We start from the raw sequence: 16,294 nt of genomic DNA on the forward strand, positions 1-16,294 counted from the left end.
AAAGATGTTCCTATCACTCAGGAAATTCCAAGGAAGGTAGGAGCCCTATGTCAGGAACCAAGACCAAAGACCAAATATTAGAGCAAACGATGTTCTTAGCATCCTTATCACTCAGCAAAAAGAGGAGCTCTGTGTCAGGAACCAGGGGCAAAGACCAAATATATATTTCTAATTATGCTACAATTAGCCATTCTATAGGTGTGCAGAGGTATCTCAGTGTTATTTTTATTTGCATTTCCCAAATGTCTAAGGATGTTGTGTTGAGCATCTTTCTATGTGCTTATTTTCCCTCTTTATGTCTTCTTTGTGAAGTATCTTTGCCTGTTAAAAAAATTTTTTTTTATTTTCTTATTATTGACTTTTGAGAATTACTTACACATTCTGATAAAAGTCCTTATTGTATATGTGTCTGTAAGTATTTTCTCCCTTCTCAGTTTCTTTTTTTTTATTTTATTAATTAACATATAATGTATTATTTGTTTCAGGGCTACAGGTCTGTGATTCATCAGTCTTACCCAACACCCAGAGCTACCACAACACGTACCCTCCCCAATGTCCATCACCCAGCCACCCCATACCCCCACCTTCCAGCAACCCTCAGTTTGTTTCCTAAGATTAAGAGAGTTTGTTTCTTTATTACCCTACTAATGCCTTTTGAAGAGAAGTTTTTAACTCTGATAAAATCCAATCTATCACTTTGTTATCTGTGGATCAAGCTTTTGGTATCATACATAAGAAATCTTTGTCTGAAGAGCAAAGATTTTTTTTCATATGTTTTTTCAAGAAGGATAATAATTTCAGATTTTACTGGTCAACCTTCTTTATTTTCTTTATTTCTGGTTAACTAGGCTCTTAATAAGAAATCAGAAGCCAGAGTCTTTTTTTGCCATGTTCTGAAAAGTTAATAGTAAAAAATAGATGTTAATATAAGGAATCAACAGAATCACTTCAGAATGGCTCAGGAGAGCAGTATAGTCTAAGGAAAAGAGTTCCAAAACAAAACTGTTCCCTGAAAATTCTAGTAAATCTAGACGTAAATAACAAAAATATTTGTATAGAAGGCTAGCTGCAGTGACTTTCACAGAGAACTAAAAATGAGCAGTGAATCCCCTCAATGTTAAACTGACATCCACCAGAGACTAAACATGATAAAAGTTCAAGCAACTCTACAGTGCAAATATGGACCCACAGAGATGTAGAGTTGGAAGGAACTTTAGAATTCTTCTGCATTTGTTTTATTTAGCATTTTAACTCCTTTTTAAGGTAAATAACTGATAAAAACAAGTACTCTGTTTGAAGCTGAGACTGAACCCTTAAGTCCTCCAAGAAGGAGGATGTGGTTGGAAATGTCCTTTGGATTTCTCAATTAGAATACTGTTTAACAAACATTGAATGTTACTTTGTGCAGACACTGTATATAAGCAATAAAAATGTGAGGGAGATTCTGTCCAGGGTTAGGGAAAACAGGAATGTGCAGGAGCTTTAGAAAATAGCAACTTTTAAGAGGTGGGCAGAAAAACTAAGAACCAGCAAAGACATTTGGAAGTGCGGCCTGTGAGACAGGAGCAGAACACAGTGAGTATGGGTTGGCTTGCCTGCACCTGAGCTCCTTTTCCCCTCTACTCTCCCACCAGTAGCAGTGATTGGAGGAGAAGGATTTTCAGATACCCTGGAGGTAGATGATGCCTGAAGTGGAGAAAACTGAATGGCTGAGGCTTGAGCCAGATCACTACCCTAGAAGCACCATTTCCCTAATCCCAACCTCTTCTGGAGGAGCACAAACTATTATCTAGGCTTTTCTTCCTTTATCTTGGGTAGACATTACTAGCCAAGGCAGCTGATGATCCCAAGGAATAAGTATGAGCACAGGGGGAAAACTTCTGAAACATCTGAAGAGCAATATAGCTTCTAAAGAAAAACAATCATAGAAAATACTTGTACCAGAGAAAGTCAAACTAATGGATCAAAGAGGAAAAGAATTTAAAATAAGCTTCATAAAAAGCTTCAGAGAAAGAAGGAAGAATTTTGGAAGCACAATGCAAGGATAAGCATTTATGAGTTGTATTGAGTTGAAGAACAGAACAGTATGGCTGGAGAGTTAGTCATGAACTGGAAGACCAGATCAAGGAAGGGATTATGAAATGGAAAACAAGAGAGGAAACTTAAGATATATGGAAGGTAGAAATACAAATATTTTTCTAGTGGAAATCTCACCATAATAATTAAAAAAAGGACTAATGAAAAATGGAGGAATTATTGTAGAATTTTCCAGAAATCCCAGAATGAATAAAATACATAAAATGAAATGCAAATGTGGAATTCAAGGTCACATATTTCTGTAAAATTTTTCTTCCATGCCTACTTGTTTCATGGAATGGTCTACACAGAATTAATATAATCCTCTAATAATATACCACCTCACATATAGTATAAGATTCTTGCAACAGGATATTCCCAATTCTTCCCTTCCATTCATTGTGCTATTGTTGTCATACATTTTACTTTTACATATGCTATAAACATACAAGACTTTGCACTGTTTTTGCTTTAACAGTTATCTTTTAGAGCAATTAAAATAAAATAAATTTTATCTGCATTTATCCATATCCATCATTCTTCATTTCTTTGTGTAAATCCAAGTTTCAATCCAATATTGTAATTTATCCTCTTGAAGAATTCCCTTTAACATTTCTTGTGGAATAGATCTGATGGCAATGAATTCTCTTTTTTTGTTTGTCTAAAGAAGTCTTTATTTCTCCTTCACTTTTGAAGATTTTATTTATTTATTTGACAGAGAGAGACGACTGAGCCACCTAGGCGCCCCTCTCCTTCATTTCTGAAAGATATTGTTGCTGGGTATAGGTTTCTAGGTTGACAGTTTTCTTTTCCCCCAGCACTTAAAAGATATTAGTCCATTGTCTTCTGGCTTGCCTGGTTTTTAATAAAAGGTTTGCTGTAATTCGTATCTTTTTTCTCCATGTCATTCCCTCCTCTTCCCTGTGGTTGCCTTCAAGATGTTATCTTTGTCTTTTGTTTTTATCAATTTGAATAGGATATGTCAGTGCGTGTCTGATGGTGGTGATGGTGGTGTGTATGTGTGTTTTAATTTATCTTGATTAGTGTTCTCTCAGTTTCATGGATTTTCAGTTTGGTGTCTACCATTGATTTTGGAAAATTCTTAATTATCCTTTGCTCAAATATTTCTTCTGCTGCCATACTCTCTTCTCTTTCTGGGGTTCCAATTATGCAGATGTTAGACTGTTCGATATCCCATAGCCCTCGTATTTTCTGTCCTGTTATATTTCACTTTTATTTCTCTTTGTGTTTCAGTTTGGGTAATTTTTATTGATTATCTTCAGGGTCACTAATTCCTTAGCTGTGTCCAGTCTACTTATGAGCATATTGAAACATTCTTCATGTCTGTTACTGTGGTTTTTTTCTACCATTTTCCATTTGATTCTTTATTGCTAAAATTGCCCATCTGATATTGCATGTTTTCCACCTTTTCCATCGAAATTTATTTTTATTTTCTATTTTTTTTTAAGTAGGCTTCACACCCAGCATGGGGCCCAATGCAGGGCTTGAACTCACGACCCCAAGATCAAGACTTGAGCTGAGATCAAGCATCAGAGGCTCAACCAACTGAACCACCCAGACATTCCCTCCATCAGAAACTTTAAATATTAATCACAGTTACTTAAATTCACTATCAGGTAGCTCCAACATCTGTGTCATATCTAAATCTAGTTCTGATGATTTCCTTGTCTCTTGGGAATGTGTTTTCTATTGCCTTTTTGTATGACATAGTATTTGGCTGAAAGCCACATTTTTTTCTTTTTCTTTTTTTTTTTTTAGGATTTTATCTTTAAGTAATCTCTACACCCAATGTGGGACTCAAATTTACAACCCCAAGATCAAAAGTCCTATGCTCTACTGACTGAGCCAGTCAGGCGCCCTCTAAAAGTAAAACTTCTTGTGTTGGACAGTAGAATATTTTCTATGCTTGGAAACAGGTACCTCTCCTCCTGTTAAGTCTTTAGTTGGAAGAGAGGTGGGGGGTTAATCAGACAGGAGTTGAGCTGAGTTTAATTTTCAAATTCCTGTAGCTATATTTTGTGTTTAGGGTAGGATTGTGTTGCCAGAGTAATGTTTGTTCCACCGTGAACTTTAGGTCTTCCCTTTGTTATATGTCTCAGAGATCTCTTTGCATACTATTATACATCTCCAGTCACTCACCCAGCAGTATTCTGCTGTTACTTTTTAATCCAAGTTTGTTAACTTGGAGGGGAACAGTGCTGGAAGGGGCAGAAAGAAGTCAGTTAATCATACTCTCACTCTTTTTTCTGATTAAGCCTTAGTTTTTAAGCAAGACCCATGGATCCCTCAACCTCTGGGGATATGTTCTCCTCAGTTCTCCTGTCTCTTTACCAAGACTAGGGTTCTTTTCCCCTGTTCTTTCCTGCTGCAATGACTTTCATCAGCACCTTAAATACAATAGTATTTGTTGACCTTCTTTGTAATGAAAGATTAAGACATTCATTCCATAGTGGAGAATCTCAGAGTGAGATGTCCTCTTCTAGACTGCAAACCAATGGACACTTTATGAGGGCTCTTTCCAATCTTTTTTGTAAGTGCTGGTAAGGTTTGTGGAGAAAGAGCCCATAGGAAGGTATAGACACTGTCCATTTCTGCAGCCCCTATGATTTTCATATTGTGTTGAAGCCCCCATTCAGCCTTCATGAATTCCTCAATTATTTTAGCTGAATTTATCTTACCAGTGACTGGTTGTGCTTGTCCCAAGTAAGTTAGTGCTTATATCTCTTCTCTTCCTGCAGACATTTGTCTTTCCTTAGAGTTTGGGCCAGTTGGTTGCTCTGTGACCTCAGCGGTCTGACAGCTTCAAAAAACTGAGGTTAGTTTGCCTCTTTTCTATTGTAACAATGAGAGAAATGCTCCTTCCAGCTCTCTGTAACCCCAAACAAGCTGAAAGTCAACCCCGGGTAACTTTTAAATATACAGATGCCTGGTCTTGCCCGAAACTAACTGGGGTACAATATTTGTGTGTGAGTACCAGGAACTAGTATTTTTTAACTCCTCAGATGATTCTTCTTATGTTCATTCAAGTTTGAGAACCACTGTGCTGTGTGTGAGAATGAATTGGAGGGGACATATTGGAGGTGGGAAACATTTAGAACTCTAGTAGATTTGGGATCAGATCATGATGACTTATCTTTGAATGGTGTCATTGGAAATGCAGATAAGTGGATTGACCAAAATCAAGTTTATGATTGATAGATTGGAGAAATAAAGCTAGATGGAAATCTGAGGACAATTTATAGGTTTTTGATGGGTTTGAGGTCGCATCAAGTAGGGGAAATTTAGAGGAGTATTGTGTATGGGAGTAAATATAGTTCATTTTGGACATGTTGATTTGAAATACTTAGGAATAGACAAATGTTAATGTAGATAATTTGATTGATGTATCAGTAGAGAGGTAAAAAAAAGAGAGAGAGAGAGAGAGATTGGTTTAAGATACATATTTGGGAGTTGTTCACATAAAGATGGCAATAGAATACACACAGTGTATATGTTTGCCAGCCTTTGAGAATGTGGGGAGAAGAAGCTTAACGCTGAATCCTAGTGAATTCAACTTCTAATGGTGAGGTAGAAAATTCCAATGAAAATTATTTAGAAAATTATTTAGAAGTTATTCAATATTCAATATTATAAATAATAAAATCTACTCTGTAATATATTTGTATATGTAGTTGTCATCTTCAATTAAACAAAACTTAGAAATTACTTGATGTACATAATAAAATCTAATACGTATATAATCATCTGTAATCTATCTGAATCTATATGTACACAATCTTTTTATTTTTCTCCATATATTAATTCAGTAATTCTTTTATCCATATATTCACCCAAGAAATATATATTGAATAACTGTTATGCACTGATATTCTCCTAGGAACTAGGGACACAGTAGTAAAGAAGACAGTGCCATTACTCTACTGGAGCTAGCAATATTGAAAGAAATAACAAATACTCATTTAGCCAGTCATGTCACTTAGACAAATAATAGCATTTAACATTTACTGAGTACTACACATACTAAACACTTGATATATTGTTTTTAAAATTCTCACAAGTCATATTCCCATATTATAAAAAAGAATAGGTTTCAAATCGATTGAAAGGTTTCAAAGAGTACTAAACAAGAGATAAGGAAAAAAGCCACACCCAGACACATTACTGTGAAATTAAAGATCATCAGAATAGAAACAGAGAGTGGATTGGTGGTTGCCAGAGGCTGGGGGGATAAGGTAAATGGGTGCTGTGATGGTCAAAGGGTACAAACTTCCAGGTATAAGATGAATAAGTTCTGGGGATTTAATGTACAGCATGATGACTATAGTTAATAATGCCTATTCCATACTTCAACATTTCTAAAAGAGTAGATCTTAAATATTCTTATCACACACACACAAAGGTAACTATGTGAAGTGATAGATGTGTTAAATAACCTTATCATTGTATACCATTTTGCAATACATACATATATCAAGTCATCACATTGTACACCTTAAATATATACAATGTTATATATCAATTATATCTCAATAAACCTGGAATAAAGACTATAAGAGAAAAAAGTAGGTATAGATCTTTCCAGGTTATCTGTTTCTTCTTAAGTTTTGGTGGTTTGTACCTTATAAAGAATTTCTCTATTTCATCTAATTTTTCAAATTTATTAGCATAAAATTGCTCACAATATTCCCATACTATCTTTTAATGTCTGTAAGATCTGTAGTGATGTCCTCTCTTCCAAGCCTAATCTTGGTAATTTTTGTATTTTCTTTTTCTCTCCTTTTCTCTTTATCAATTTTTTTGCTCTTTACAAAGAAATGGCATTTAGAGTAATTGATTTCTATTTCTTTATGTTTTCTATTTCATTAATTTTTGCTCTCATTTTTATTATTTTTTCTTCTGCTTACTTTGGGTGTGAATTGCCCTCTTTTTCTATTCCTTAAAGTAGAAGAATAAATCGTTAATCTGAGACTTTGTTTTGTAATTAAAGCATTAATGTCACAAATTTTCCTCTAACTACTGCTCCAACAATATTGTTTAAGTTTTACATGTTACATTTTCATTTAAAAAATTTTTTTATTTAAATACAATTTAGTTAACAAATAGTGTGTTATTAGTTTCAGGGATAGAATTTAGTGATTCATCAGTTGCATATAACACCCAGTGCTTATTATATCAAGTGACCTTCTTTATGCCCATCACCGAAATACCCCATCCCCCCACCGACCTCTCCTCCAGCAACACTTAATTTGTTTCCTATAGTTAAGAGTCTCTTATGGTTTGCCTCCCTCTGTGTTTTTATCTTATTTTATTTTTCCTTCCCTTCCCCTATGTTCATCTCTTTTGTTTCTTAAATTCCACATTCGAGTGAAATCATATGATATTTGTCTTTCTCTAACAGACTTATTTTGGTTAGCATAATACCCCCTAGTTCCATCCACGTCATTGCACACATTTTCATTTTCATTCAGTTCAGGATATTTTCTAATTTCCCTTTTGTTTTCTCCTTTGCCTCGTGGGTTATATAAAAAATGTCCTGTTTGTGTTGGTGACAAATTCTCTTAGCTTTTGTTTTTCTGAAAAAGTCTTACTTTTTACTTCAGTTTTTAAAGATGTTTTTGCTGGCTAAGGAATTCTGGATTGACAATTTTTTTCCAATGCTTTAAAGATACCCCTTCATATTTTTCTCACTTTCATAGTTTCTGATGAGAAATATGTTTTAATTCTTTCTTTCTATATAATGTGTCCTTTTTCTCTGGCTGCTTTTTTTTTTTAAGATTTATTTATTTTTTATTTTAGAAAGAGAGGCAGGGGAGGGGCAGAGAGAGAGAGAAACTTAAGCAGACTCCATGCTGAGCACAGAGCCTGATGCAGGGCTCAATCCCACGACCCCAAGATCATGACCTGAGCTGAAACCAAGAGTCCAGTGCTTAACCGACTGCGCTACTGAGGTACCCTTTCTGGCTGCTTTTAAGATGTTCTTTTTTTTTTAAAGATTTTATTTATTTATTTGACAGAGAGAGACACAGCGAGAGAGGGAACACAAGCAGGGGGAGAGAGGGAGAAGCAGGCCTCCCGCCGAGCAGGGAGCCCGATGCGGGGCTCGATCCCAGGACCCTGGGATCATGACCTGAGCCGAAGGCAGACGCTTAACAACTGAGCCACCCAGGCGCCCCTGCTTTTAAGATGTTCTATTATTGGTGTTCAGTAATTTGATTATGACGTGCCTTGTAATGTTTTTCTTTATATATATTCTGCTTGTGGTTCTTTGAGCTTCTTGGATCTGTTTGGTTTTCATCAAATTTGAAAAATATTTTGGCTATTACTTCCTTAAAACTTCTTTGCTGCCTGTCTGTTTCTAGATTCCATCTATACATATGTAGACCATTTCATATTATCCCACAAGTAACTGACACTCTGTTCATTTTGTTTTCTCTTTGTGCTTCTATTATAGTTTCTATTGCTGTTTCTTCAAATTCACTGATGTTTTCTTCTGCAGTGTCTGGTCTGCTTTTTATCATATACAGTGTATTTTTAAATTTCAGGTGTATTCTCATTTTAAGAAGTTCTATTTGGGCCTTTTATATATTTTTTCCTTTCTCTTTTCATCATGTCCATGTTTTCCTTTACCTTTGTGAATATATATTGTGTGTCAATAAAGTCTGTTTTAAATACTTTGTCTACTAGATTCATTGTTTTTATTATTTCTAGATTTGTTTCTATTGATTGATTTCTCTATTTTTCTCCTGATTATGGATCATATTTTCTTGGTTTTTTTTGCATACTTCATAATTTTTAATCACATGACAGACATTGTGAATTTTACATTGTTGGTTACTGGATTTTGTTGAGTTTCCTTAAATAGTGTACAGGTAAGTACTTGAAATTAGATCCTTTTGAGATTTTAAGATTACTAGGGTAGATGAACAGCCTTTAGTCTTAGATGAGTTTAATCCCATAATTAAGGCAATACTTTTCTGAAAATGTTATCTGATTCCCTTGTATAATACAAGATCTTTCCACTGTGGTTTATGGGATCATAAACAATTTATTTCCAGTCCTGTGTAAGGTCTAGGAATTACTTTGTCTATTACACTCCATAGGTCATTTCCTTGGACCCAGTTATATTCTTTTACTGCATTCACAGCCCAAAACTCAGCCAAAGACTTCCAGGTCTCAGCCTGTCTCTACAGAGCTCTGTCTTCTGTACTACTCTGTCCTGCAAATTCTAGGGATTTTGGCCTCCCTGAACTCTTGTATCTATCTCTTCAACTCAACCAAAGACCCAGACTCTGTCTAGGTTCCCCTTACCTGTGCTGCAGTCTGGAAAGTGGTGAACTGGTGAACTGGCTTAATTGTAGGGTTCACCTTGTGTTTTCCCTTCCCTCAGGGATCACAGTCCTTCCTGCACTGCCTGTTACCTATTGTCTGAAAACTGTTGTTTTATGTATTTTGTCTGGTTTTCTTGTTTTAGACAAGACGATAAATACAATTCTAGCCTCTCCATCTTGGCTAAAAGCAGAGATTGAGCAGATAAGATTTCTGCACATTTTTGTAATATTGAAAATATGGGTTGGAGTTAAGATGATGGAGTAGTAGGAGGACCCTATGCTTGCCTCATCACTCAAACACAGCTAGATCAATATCAAATTATTCTGAACACTCGGGGAAATCAATCTGAGAACTGAGAGTACAAACTACACAACTAGAGGGAGAAAAGAGGCCACATCATGGAAGGTAGAAGATGCAGAGATGTGATTTAGGGGAGAAAAGAATCACCAGTGCTATGGAGGGAAGGGAGCTCTGATGAGGGAGAGAGGAGAGAAAGAGAGAGAGAAAAAAAACAGAGTGCAAGACATTGCACAAGAAAAACACTTCCCCAAAACCATTGATGGGGATAATGAGAGGGGCTGGTTATTGCATGTTTACAAGCAGCAGAGCTCAAGGACTGCACCGTTACCGGGTGTAGTCTGGCAGATGTAGATGTGCTCCTGTGGAGAAAGAGGGCAGAGACCTGGGAGCAAACAGCGTGGTCTGAGGATCCCCTGGGTCACACTGGAAGAGACAGTTTCTCTTCTTGGAGTGCATTTGGGAGAGGCAGCACTGCCCTTCTGGGGACAAAAGAGATGGCGGCTGTCATTCATCAGCATATGAGCAGAACTGCCTCCTGAAGGCAGCTCACCTGGAAGCCGGCTTTTTGGTGTGCTTTACCATAAACTCCCAAGACCCTGCATGTTTGTGTGATTGCCCTTCTGGAACAAACCAGCACCAGTCCCAGCACGGCAAGACCCTCCTCCAGAGGAGCAACATGGGTCTGTGCCATGACAGGTCACTAAAACTTGGAGTTTTGAAACCCAGCCATTGTGCCTGAGATAAAACACAGTAGCGCTGCGCTGCCAGGTGGGCAGACGGCTGGGATACAGACAGGGTGAAGGTAGGAATCTGAGGGATACCTGGGACAAATGAAGGGAATTGTTTGCTCTTCTGTGAGTGAACTCCCCTCTCCAGGGACAAGATAGCTGGCTGACACATTTCCAGCCACCCTCCCAAGCTCATCAGTACAGATGGACTTCAGTGAGCAGCACAGTGCCCCACAGTGGAGGCTTGAGAAGTATACACCAGGCCCCACCCTCCTGTGCTTTGCAGATGCTTCTGAACTAGATGCCTGAAGAGTCAGAACAGCAGTGCGTTCCTCCCCTAGAAGAGCCGCACAATCCCCCCTCCCCGCCCACACACCAAGCCTACTGACCATTGGTGCTACAAAGCTTAAGCTCTAGGGGAAATAGGATCTAGCTTCTTTTAACAAGCTGACCAAAACACACCTAGTTAAAACTCACCACACAGGAGGTGCCTAGGTGGCTCAGTCAGTTAAGTATCTGACTTCAGCTTGGGTCATGATCTCAGTGTCCTGGGATTGAGACCCTTGTGGGGCACCCTGTTCAGCAGGAGTCAGCTTGTCCCTCTGCCCCTCCCCCTGCTCATGGGTGCTCTCTCTCTCTCTCTCTCTCTCTCTCTAATAAATAAATAAAATCTTAGAAAAACAACAACAACCAAAAAAAACCCTCACCACACACTGGACAAGTTCCAAACACTCACTACCTCACCACCGCAGGCAAGGAGAAATTGCAAAGGACTGACCTGAGGGAAAGAGAGCCAAAACACAACAGCAGAGTACACACAGCATACACCAGAAACACTTCCTGAAGTGCCAGGCCCTGGACAGTATATGACCTCTTCTTAATATAGCCGTTATTCTCAGGATCTGGAAACATAACAGGCTTCCCTAACACACAGAAGACAGAGACCTAGACAAAATGCCAAGCTGGAGGAATTCACCCCAAAAGAAGAAACAAGAAGAGGTCACAGCCAGGGATCTAATCAAAACAGATATAAGTAATATGCCTGAACCAGAATTTAAAACAACAATCATAAGGATACTAGCTGGGCTTGAGAAAAATCATAGAAGACACCAGGGAGTCCCTTACCACAGAGATAAAAGACCTAAAAATTAGGCAAAAAAAAAAAAATGCTGTAACAGAGATGCAGAACTGACTGGATGTAATGACCACAAGGATGGAAGAATTAGAGGAACGAATAAGTGATATAAAAGATAAAATTATAAGAATGCCTGGGTGGTTTAGTTGGTTAAGCATCTGCCTTTGGCTCAGGTCATGATCCTGGAGTCCCGGGACTGAGCTCCACATCAGACTCCCTGCTCTGTAGGGAGTCTGCTTCTCCCTCTCTCCGTTCATGCTCTCTCTTTGTCTCTCTCAAATAAATAAATAAAATCTTTTAAAAAAAGAAAAATGCCCCCTTCTCAGGCCAGCATCTGTGGACTGGCCATAGTAGTCGTGACTCTGAGCCTCGTCATTGCATGCACCAAATTCCCTCCTAAACTGTTGGAGAATAAGCATCTCTCAGCCAACACTTGCCTACTGAATTCCACTTTCTCTCCAACTTCTTCTCTGTGGTTGAAGAGAACACATTCTAGAATCACTTCCACATAGGGGATTTACCACTTGCTAAAATGTTAGTTTAAAAAGAAAGGAACTCCCTAATTTCTCTGCTTGCCTAGTTCCTTACAGTATTAGCATTCTGCTTAATATAGTCTCTTTATCTATAGCAAGAATTCTAAACTGAAAACCTGTCACCACTTTTGAACTCTGGGAAAATAATAATAATAATAATTATTATGTGATCAGTTTTCAGCCACCTCACATGGTGATCCCACTATCAGCATTAACAGTTATTTTCAAATAAAAAAACAGTAAGAAACATGTATTCTAGATAAATTTCAGTGGAATAAAAAAAGTGAAATGAAGGCCAAAACATCATATACCAAACATCTTATAATAACACCTGAAAATTCAATGAATTATTTACACAGTCAGAAACAAAGAACACAGCTAACTTAGATCTCAGGGATCACTCCCATCACAGGCTGGCTAAACTGAGCCACCAAGTTGTTCAACGAGAAATGGCTCCATAGACTGTTAGGCTAAAGACACTCAAGAGTAGCATTGGTCTCTATTAAGAGACTATGATTTCCATTCACCATAAATACCCCTTTGTATACAATACCCTAATAATGAGAGTTACCTGTTCACCAAAAGAGGTCCTGTAAGGGCACCTAATAAGAAGCACTTTTGTTCATCTTGTTCCAATGCTTTTGTATGCTTAAAAAGAAAATATCTTAAATATTCTATAATCATAATTTTCTGTTTCAGAATTATGTCCCTGGTCCCCACAAACTGCTAAGAACCCTTATGTAAGTAGTACAAAATATGTTTTGTCATATTTTCATTTTGTACAAACAGGCTTTGTGTATCATTTGCATTTGAAAACCAACTCAAAGAACTCAACACATTTAACTTGGGTAAGACTGACCTTCTCTGAGAGACCTTATTTCATAGAAATAGGGACATACTTGGGTTGGTTAAACTTTAGATTCACCCTTAAAACAATACTTAATGGGGGTGCCTGGGTGGTTCAGTTGGTTAAGCGTCTGCCTTCAGCTCAAGTCATGATCTCAGAGTCCTGGGATGGAGCCCCATGTCAGGCTCTCTGCTCAGCGGGGAGACTGCTTCTCCCCTTACTCTCCCTCTGTGTTCGCTCTCTCTCTTTCTCAAATAAATGAAATCTTTAAAAAACAAACAAACAAAACAATACTTAATGTCACTTTGGAGAATACAAAAAGAAGAGGGAGGAAATAACCAAGGTCTAGCTGTTTCTGCAGGACTTGACTTGATCTGATGAGTTTATCTTCCATGTCCCTTCCAGATGAGCCACATGAACAAAGAGTGGCTCCTTCTATGACTACTCCAAATAATGCTATTAAATGGTTGTGCAGACACTGACAGCCCCAGAACTAGTCACAGCACCGATGAATTGGTCTTCCCATCTTTCTACCAGGAGCCTTTTCAGTGTCTGAGTAATGGCTCCAGCAACCCAGTTTTCCTCTGTGTTCTGTAACAAGGGAGCTGAAAACCACCTCTCTAATGAATAGCTGTGCTTTTATAATGATAACATTTCCTAACAAATAATATGTGCTACAGGGGCATAGAGGGGGTTGACTATACATTTTCAAACCTCAGGCTTTTGGAAAATACTTCAACTTCAAGAATCACTTCCAAGGGTGCCTGGGTGGCTCCGTTGGTTAAGTGTCTGCCTTCAGCTCAGGTCATGATGGATGGAGCCCCATATCAGGCTCCCTGCTCAACAGGGAGTCTGCTTGGCCCCCCCACCCAAGCTTCTGCACTCTTCTCTCTCTCAAATGAATAAATAAAATCTTTAAAAAAAAAAGAATCACTTCGACTTGTATCTTTACACTAAGGGACTGACGTCTTTCATTCAAATATTTTTAGAGGAAATATTTGTCAGGAATACAACGTCACCACATTTTTTGGAGCATTCTTCACCTAGACAAGCTACAAATCAAGACTTGAATTTTTAACCTTATTTCAAGAAACCAACACCACCATTTCCTTATTCCAGCAGAATTGTCCTCAGGTAAAGAAACTGACTCTTGAAATCAAATAATTTAAATAGGTACTTCCCTAAATATTTTTTCCTTAAGAGTGTAACAGTGCAACACAGATGCAACCAAGGGTTTTTTTCCCCCAAAGGTTTCTACTAAGATGTTCTTGAATATCAAATATCCATTCTATTCACTGCCTGCCTCAGGAGGCCAGGTCGTCAAGCTGTGGTTGATGAGATTTCAAAAGGTGGTCCACAGAAATACTAAATTGCACTGAACAGTTGTCAAACCAAGCCAAAGCTCCTGCAAAAAGCACAGATCAGCGAATTACAGATTCTAACAGGCATTTCATTTTTATATTCCTCATCAAAACAGACTCTCAAAAGGAAAGTCCACTGTCAGTACTATAAAATATGAAAAACCCACACACAGAACTAGTTGATATTTAAAATTGAGTAAAAAATAAAATTAAAACTGTTGGCTAAAAAAAGAAAAACCACACCTTTCATTATATTACACCAAAAAGGAAAGAGAGAAAAAGAAAAGGAAAAAGAAAGAGACAAAGAAAACAAAAAAGGAGAAGCTATAAGGGAAGAAAATTAAGTGATTTTTGAATTTAAGTAAAGATTACACACCTTCCTGGTACACACAGAAAGCTATCCTACCACCCATTGTCAGAATTGCAAGCAGTATCTTTTCTGTCAATAATACCACTAGGAGCACCATCTTAGAACATGATGCTAGTTCTAATGAGGGATATTGGCTTATACTTCTCCTTTTTAGTGGGATCTTTGTCTGGTTTTGGAATCAAGGTAATGCTGGCCTCATAAAATGAGTTTGGAAGTTTTCCTTCCATTTCTATTTTTTGGAATAGTTTGAGAACAACAGGTATTAACTCTTCTTTAAATGTCTGGTAGAATTCCTCTGGGAATCCCAGGGACCTGGAACAAGATCCAGTGAACCACCCCCAGAGGTGAAACAATGGTCATAAAATGGTTTCTCGATCCATGAGTTTTGCTGAGCTGTCTCTTTGCAACATTTAGTACCTACTTAAAAACAACAGTTCTTTCAGTGAAATTGCTAACATTTAGGGAGCAAGGTTATGTAAAACAAAATTGAATTATGAAAACAATTTTCCAGTTAGCAAATGGTTTGCAAAGCAAGAATATGTTCCCTACCTCTTAAATTTATCCCTGAGTGGTTAATACTTAAAGTCACACTTTTGAATACCAGCTTTGGTAGGCTTCCTCCGCACTTCCTACAAAATATAAGAAATGGAAAAATCAGACATTAGATTTATTTTAAAGAAAAGATATGCTAAAATTAAAGTGAATAAACAATTTCTATCTCTTCAGTAACATCCCCAAGTGAGGGGCACCTGGGTGGCTCAGTCAGTTAAGTGTCCAACTCTTGATTTCGGCTCAGGTCATGATCCCAGAGTCTTAGGATCAAGCCCCACATCTGGCTCCCCGCTCAGTGGAGAACCTACTTCTCCCTCTCCCTCTGACACTTCCCCCCACTCGTGCTTTCTTGCTCTCTCTTGCTCTTTCTATCTTAAATAAATAAATGAAATCTTTAAAAAAAAAAAGAAAGAAAGAAAGGATATAGAAACAACAATAACAAAAAACCAGTAGGACAGGTCAATGAAACTAGGAGCTGGTTCTTTGAAAGAATTAATAAAATTGATAAACTCCTAGCCAGACTTATCAAAAAGAAAAGGATGCAAATAAATAAAATCATGAATGAAAGAAAGGAGATCACAATCGACACCGCAGATATACAAACAATTATAAGAGAATATTATAAAAAACTGTATGTCGACAAATTGGGAAATCTGGAAGAAATGGATAAATTCCTAGAAACATATAAACTACCAAAACTGAAAGAGGAAGAAATAGAAAATTTGAATAGACCATAACCATAAAATTTGAATATACCCAGCAAAGAAATTGAATCAGTAATCAAAAATTTCTCAACAACAAAAGCCTAGGGCCAGATGGCTTCCCAGTGGAATTCTACCGGACATTTAAAGAAGAGTTAATACCTATTGTTCTCAAACTATTTCAAAAAATAGAAGTGGAAGGAAAACTTCCAAACTCATTTTATGAGGCCAGCACCTTGATTCCAAAACCAGACAAGGACCCCACTAAAAAGGAGAAGTATAGGCTAATATCCCTGATTAACATGGATGCAAAAGATCCTCAACAAGATACTAGCAAATTG

The sequence above is a fragment of the Phoca vitulina genome, unplaced genomic scaffold, assembly GCF_004348235.1.
Source record: "Phoca vitulina isolate PV1807 unplaced genomic scaffold, GSC_HSeal_1.0 scaffold86, whole genome shotgun sequence".
NCBI classification, from domain to species: Eukaryota; Metazoa; Chordata; class Mammalia; order Carnivora; family Phocidae; genus Phoca; species Phoca vitulina.